This window comes from Antrostomus carolinensis, unplaced genomic scaffold (assembly GCF_000700745.2).
Source record: "Antrostomus carolinensis isolate BGI_N321 unplaced genomic scaffold, ASM70074v2 scaffold41546, whole genome shotgun sequence".
Lineage (NCBI taxonomy): Eukaryota > Metazoa > Chordata > Aves > Caprimulgiformes > Caprimulgidae > Antrostomus > Antrostomus carolinensis.
Genome location: NW_010321875.1, coordinates 1 through 6,652, shown reverse-complemented (window position 1 = coordinate 6,652; position 6,652 = coordinate 1).

Sequence of the window (6,652 nt, the reverse complement as noted above, 5' to 3'; positions counted from 1 at the left end):
GCTGAAGCAGAGCTCTCCTGGGACAGATTGTCACTTGGCTCCCGAGGGCACGTTTGCTTGTTTTCATGCAGTACCAGCGCTGTAGGTGTGACTGCTTGCTCAGTTTACCTGTTTGGTTGTGTACAAGCTCCCCTGCCCCAAGTGTACCCCAGCAGTCAATGCTCTTCAAAACCCAGAGGCAACAGAAAATTCTTCTCACTTTGGTGGCTTTTTGACATGGTCTGGCCTTTTCTTTTTTTGCTTAAGGCTTTCCTACTAGACACATGCTCTTTTTTTCCTCCTTCTCCTCCCACTCAAACTTTTTTTTTCCCCAGCTTTCAGTAGACAATGTCTGCAGACTTTGATTTTTAAACTGAGAGACTGAGATGGAAAGCTCTGAAGAGAACAGACCTCTCCCTCCCCATTCACCTTTTGCTGTGGCAGCTATTTTTTGTTGTTTCTACCCTTATGAGACAGTGCAGCTCTTTTACCTGCCAGTTGCAGTGTGAAGGCTACAAGATTCCCTGCCTCTGCAGTGGATTGCTTTTTTTAATGGCTGCTTTGATTAAAAAAAAAAAGATAAATAATAACGGGAGAGAAGGGGAGAGAAAAATCTTTCTGCCTCTAGCCCCCTTTCCCCTTGTTGTGGGCAGATTACCTGCTTTGTTGCTCGTTAATGAGGAATTTGTATTTATTGGTGAAGGAGAAAACATGCTGGGGAAGTAGGGAGAAGATGTTGCTTTATTGACCTCTGCTGTTTACTTCAACCCCCTCTTTGGGAAAGCTTCTTCCTGCTCTTTCTGGTTAACTCTTTCTAGCCTGGGATACGCAGGGATGTCTCCTTTATTTTTGTATTCTAGCAATGGGCTCTCTGTTAGGAGACTCTAGGATTCTCTTAGTGTTGCGATGACCATTGCTTCTCGCTTTTTCAAGTACTAAAGATGATCATCTCCTAAACTTTGCCCCTGCAGTTGTAGAGGTAACACACAAGCCTTACTGTCCTCATTAGAAGGAGCAGAAAACTTGTTTCTCTGGTCCCTGGAAGAGAAAGGGTTAAGCAATTAAACAATTCTTTGTTCTAGTTCTTTCTTGGTGTCATTTTGTTTGGGGGTTTGGTCTGGCTTTGTTCTACCTTTCTCCTCTATGGAGGTGGACAGGGGTGGGCGGAGGGTGGCCTGGTTGGGTTGGATGTTGTCTATGCAGCAGTGCTGGGTGGTGGAGAATAAAGGCCACAGTAAACTTGAGTGGGAATTGGGCCAGGGAGCCTGAAACCTGGCTTGTAAGCTGTGGTGGTACTGAGTTAGTGCTGCTGGAGGTTTATCCAGGTGTGGGAGCTCAGATCTGTCAGCAGAGCGAGAGCTGGGGCTGTTCGTGGGAGCAGAGTCCACCTCCAACTTGGTGTAGAGCTAAAGCTGCAAATGTTGGGGTGAGGATGAGGATGAGGACGGCTGCCAGGGGATTACTGGGGAAGAGAGAAGTGGGGCACATGTCTGACAGAAAGATGAATGGTGCTGAAATGGGGTTAGTTTCTCTGAGTCATGTTTTATCAGGGTCGGGGGTAAAACTGATAAAATCCTCTTTGAGTCCCTGCTGAATCCAAGAGGTAGAAGTGAGCTGGGGGAGAGTGGGGGGGGCAAAAAGCCGAGTAGGGAAAATGAGCCCACCCTTCCCTTTTAGCTCTTCTGAAATCGCCTCTTGCCCTGAGAAGCAGAGCCCTGGTGACTTAGGCTGTGGAGCAGACACAAGGTCACCTGCTTGAGTCACCATGTTACTACCTGATCTTCAGAGATGTTTCTACTGTCAGAAACAAACGCACTTTTTGCCTTAAAGTGTCTCACACTCGGCGTGGTGTGTAGGACATCAACATTTAGATGGTGATCCCTTGCCGAAGGATATCACAAACTCACTTTGTCCTTTGGGCTCCTCCCAAATACTTTCCTGTCCTCTGAGCTGTGGAATGTGAGGCCTTAAGAGTTAGAAAACCAGTCTGCTATTTCCAGAATCCATTTGAACTCTTCTCTTAAAAATTCCCATTGGGCACCTTTCAGCTGGAGGCCTTTTGAGGCTTCTTAATTTTGAATCCTGTCTGATAGAAATTATTGCTTTAAAAGACAGCTCTGCTCTAAAATAGCAATGCGCATCCACAGCTGGAATTGGCAATCAACTAATTAGGTCAGATGTTGGACTGAATGGTTGGACAAAGAGGAAGCGTGGAAAGGGAAGCCGAGTGATTGAGTTGTGGGTGGAAATGGTTAGAAGGACCCAGAAAATGAGTTTTATTTGTAATTTGGGTAAAGGAATTGGGTTGAGGAGGGAAAGGAGCAATATGCTGTGGGATGTGGGGAGAGGAATAATCACAGCCCTGCTGATGAGTTCACTTTTCTCTGATGTCACTGTTTGCAGTGCCAGGAACAAGTCTGCAAAGGGCTCAAGATGGCTCCGGCCTCTGAGCAAAATGGGATGTCAGAAAAGTGCTGGCTGTTGTTGCAGTGAGGAGTTCAGTCCCTCTGCACGTTAACGCTCCTTTGAGCTCGTTCAGGTCTTGCTGCTGCACGAGATGAGACCAACTGGGAACCCCTCCGGGGCTGGCAAGGAGAGAAGGTGGGCCTTTTTGTGGATGTCATAGCTGAGAAATCATCGTGACCTGCTCTCTGGCTCTTGGCGCTCTTCCTTCCACCTCATGCCCCTTGTCCCTGAGAAACTGTTGGCTTTCCTTTTAAACATCAGAGTTGCCCTGTGGATTGGCTGTGTCAATTGGTGAGGGAGAGAGAAGGAAATGCAGCTTTCAAGTGACAGGGAAACAGCAAAGACCTGAAGGTTAAAGCTGAGGGGTGAGATGGCTTAGGGGCATGTTTTTGGGGTGGGCGGCTGCGCCTGCGTATGTTCTTGCGCTTGTGAGTAGCACCATCATCAATACAGATGAGAGTGACGTTTCTGGTTCATGCTGAGCGATTAGAGGCTGTCAGATTGCAGCAGGCACAGACCACAGGAAAGGAACAACAAAAACGCAAAGCAACCCACCCCAGCATCACCTCCAGGGTGGGGGAAGGACACGGTGGTGTCCTCCATCAGCCTGTGCCTCGGTGACATTTTGAACAGACTCCTGCACGCGGTGTTGCCTGCTGCTGCCTCAGTTGTCAATGTCAGAAGGGGGAGGGGGATCTTTTCCTTGAGTGGTTTGGTTCTGGCAGTCCCTGTAATGTTTGAGCTGTCACAACAGGGAAGGTTCCCAAGGAAGCCGCTTATGGAACAAGAGCTGGCTGGGTGCCTGCTTCTTTCAGGCTCAGAGATGAGCCGGGGTAGAAAGGGGAGGTAACCAAATCCCTTCCAGGCCAAGCTCCAGCTGTAGCCATGGTGGCGAGTGCTTGGACAAACCCAAACCGGTGTGCAGTCCCTGTAATGTTTGAGCTGTCACAACAGGGAAGGTTCCCAAGGAAGCCGCTTATGGAACAAGAGCTGGCTGGGTGCCTGCTTCTTTCAGGCTCAGAGATGAGCCGGGGTAGAAAGGGGAGGTAACCAAATCCCTTCCAGGCCAAGCTCCAGCTGTAGCCATGGTGGCGAGTGCTTGGACAAACCCAAACCGGTGTGCGGTCTGAGTTGTTCGTTCCCAGAGCAGACAGGTTCTCCTCTCGGAAGGGCTCTGCATCTCCAGGCTGTGAGTGATGTGCTGGCACCTGCAGCAAGCAGGCAAAGATCGTTGTCCTGAGGATGTTTTTGGCCAACGGGAGGTAGAGCTGCTTCCTCGCTGACAAGGAGAGAGAGGAGCCATCAGTGGCAAGGTGCTGGCAGAAGCAGGAGCAAAACCTTTTGTTTCTCGTCAAATGAGAGATTACAAAAACAATGATGGCAGGATTCCTGCTCTGTACATCGATCCAGTGTTGTAGTCAGGCAAGATAACTGCAATAAAAAGCCCTGCCTTTAATTTTATGCATGGAGAACTTCTTACCTGCTCTCCCCTCCCCAGTTCCTCCCCCCCCCCCCTGCAGTTTCTTTTCCAACTGCAGCTATTTTTCCCTGCTGACTTCAGGTGTTTTGTATTCTGCTTAGATCAATAGCAGCAGAACAGCAGTAGCTTTCCAGTTGTCACTAGGAAGACCCTGCTGTCAGCTACAGCTCACCCATTTTCTGCCAGTGCGGTTCTGGGGATGGAGAGCCCTTCTGCTTGCCTGAGAAACACAAAAGAAAGCTGTGCAATACAGGAGTGCTGTATTGATTTTTATTATTATTATTTTTTTAAAATCCAGCCTGGGGAAAACTGTGTTCTTCCCATGCTCCAGCAGCTGGCTTTGCCTTCCTGCACAGGATTTAAGAGGGAATAAGCTGTCTGAAGTGCCCCTTGCCCCATGCAGGAGGGGAGGGTGTGAGGTGGCACCATGGGGAGACACATCTTGCTGAGGCTGTCAGCACCGTCCTTGCTGTGTGGCTTTGCCAAGGGAGCTGGTCCCTGGTGATATGCTGCTTAGCAGCCTCCGAGACATGAGCAGGAAGAGCAAATCCATTGCCTAATCCGGCAAATGTGCCAGGACCATGTTAGCTGAAGTGAACATTGGCCCCTGTTCATAGATTTTAACCATCTCTGATATTCATGTTAGCCAGGAGCAAATCAATGCAAGTATTTTTCTTTTATTGAACAATAAGTGTTCTCTGAAACACATACAACCTTCGTGTGCATCTTCCCTCCGAAGTGCCAAAATCACAAGTGTCTGTTGGAACCCAAAGCACCAGGCATGGCTTTGCTCTCGAGGGTGTCTGTATTTCCTCAGCTTTCTCCCTTTTGGAGCTGGCTTTGTGCATTCCCTCACTATCAGATCTCAAGGAGCACACACAAGTCTCGGGCTCTTGATTCACTCCGCAGTGACAGGTCATTGCCGAGATGATGCCCACGCTCCAGCTCAACGTGTGAGCTCCTCGGCGGATGGTTCTGCGTCCATCCAGCTGCCTCTGCAGCAGCTCTCCCTCTCGGAGGGGCTGCCCTAAAACATGATCTAGACTAGGAAACAGGGTGGGATGTTAGATGATGGCTTGTGGGCTCGGTAGAGGCAAGGAAATGTAGTCTGCAGTGCGTTACTAAGCTAGTTGAGTTGAAGTATTCATACAACAAGTTAGCATGTATGGAGGGCAAGTAGGCCACCTCTTCACTAGACTGTTAGCCAATGCTTTCTACTGTCACACCGGCCACTCCAGGTGGCTGTCCCCTCTGCCATGCCTCTGCTGTGGGTAGAGGTTACGCATCTCCTGGGCTTTCAAGCTGGAAGCTTCACTAGTCTAAAATCCAGTGAGTGTGTAAGCGCTGTTCTGTCCCCGGACAGAGCTATATTGATAAAAGTGGAGGGTTTGTTGTTGAGCAAAGTCCAGGTAATGGGAAGCAGAATGCATAGAGACAAGTCATTGATGAAGGAGAGGAATTTCAGTAAAAAGTGGGGCCGTTATGTAGAAGCTCTAAGTTTGTGGTGACTGTTGAGAAGGTGGCTCTGGCAATTAACAGGGTTTGTTAATAACAAAAGCCAGCACCTTCTGTGAGTGGAGTGTTTGGCTCTGCATTGCCTCTGCTCAGTGTGCTGGAGCGACAAGGGAGGAGGAACCCAACCACGTACGGGACTGCTTTATTAACAACCCCCTGTGTGACACCACAGCCTGTGCCGGAGAGCTCTGGTAACGACAGGGCTTGAAGGGAAACGCAGCTGAAGGTCTCTGTGTGAGGAGGAAACAAGTGGCTTCCAAGGAAAACATGGAAGGATGTGAAGAGGAGAATGGGGGCTGGATGCTGGGCAGAAGATCCTCATCCTGGGTCTGCTGGGCTGGGACAAGCCATGTCCTCCCTGTCCTTCCCTCTAGTTCAGTGAGTTGTCACTCTGTATTTTGCCGAGTGTGTTGTGCTTGGGTGGAAATCTGGAATAAACATTTTTTTCTTCTTCAGCTTTCTCGTGTAGTTTGAATTAAACTTCCTAATAAAGCGATTGTTATTTTTCTAATCTGATTCTCCATTTGTAAATACTGTTCTACCTCCTCCTCCTCTCATCCTGGCAGGCTCAGTGTGATGCTGATTTCTGCTTTCCAGTCCTGGTTTTGCTGGGATGGAGTTAATTTGATACAGAAAGTGCTGTGTTTTGGGTTCAGTGTGGGATTTGTTAGGAGAAGAGCGTTGATAAGGGTTTTACCCTTCCTGATAAAAGTGGAGGGCTTCATGATGGAGCCAAGTCAGGTACTGGGAAGCAGAACACATGAATTAGAGGTAAGTCTTTGATGAAGGAGAGAAATTTCAGTTAAAAAGTGAAATTTCAGTTATGTGGAAGCTCTGAGTTTGCGGTGACTGTTGGGAACGTGGCTCTGGCCATTAACAGGGTCTTTGCCCTTATCAACCCCCTGTGAGGGGGGGGTCTTCACCCGGCAGCTCCTGGGAACGGCTCTTCCAGCTGCTGATCTCTGGAAGGGCACCAGGGAGGAGTTTGCTGCCCTGGTTCGTGCGGTGGATCCGCAGCAGGTAGGTGCGAGGGGTGAAGGAACCCGCCGGAGCCGAAAGCCCCGGTGTGCGGAGCCAACCCAAGCCCTGAGCGCCCGGGGGGGATGTGGGAGGAGGAGGGCAGCAGCCCCGGGGCTGGGGGTGAGCCCCGGGGTCCCTCCAGCCCTGACCCCCCTCCTCAAAGCGGGGAGAGACCCGGGGGTGTTGGGTGGA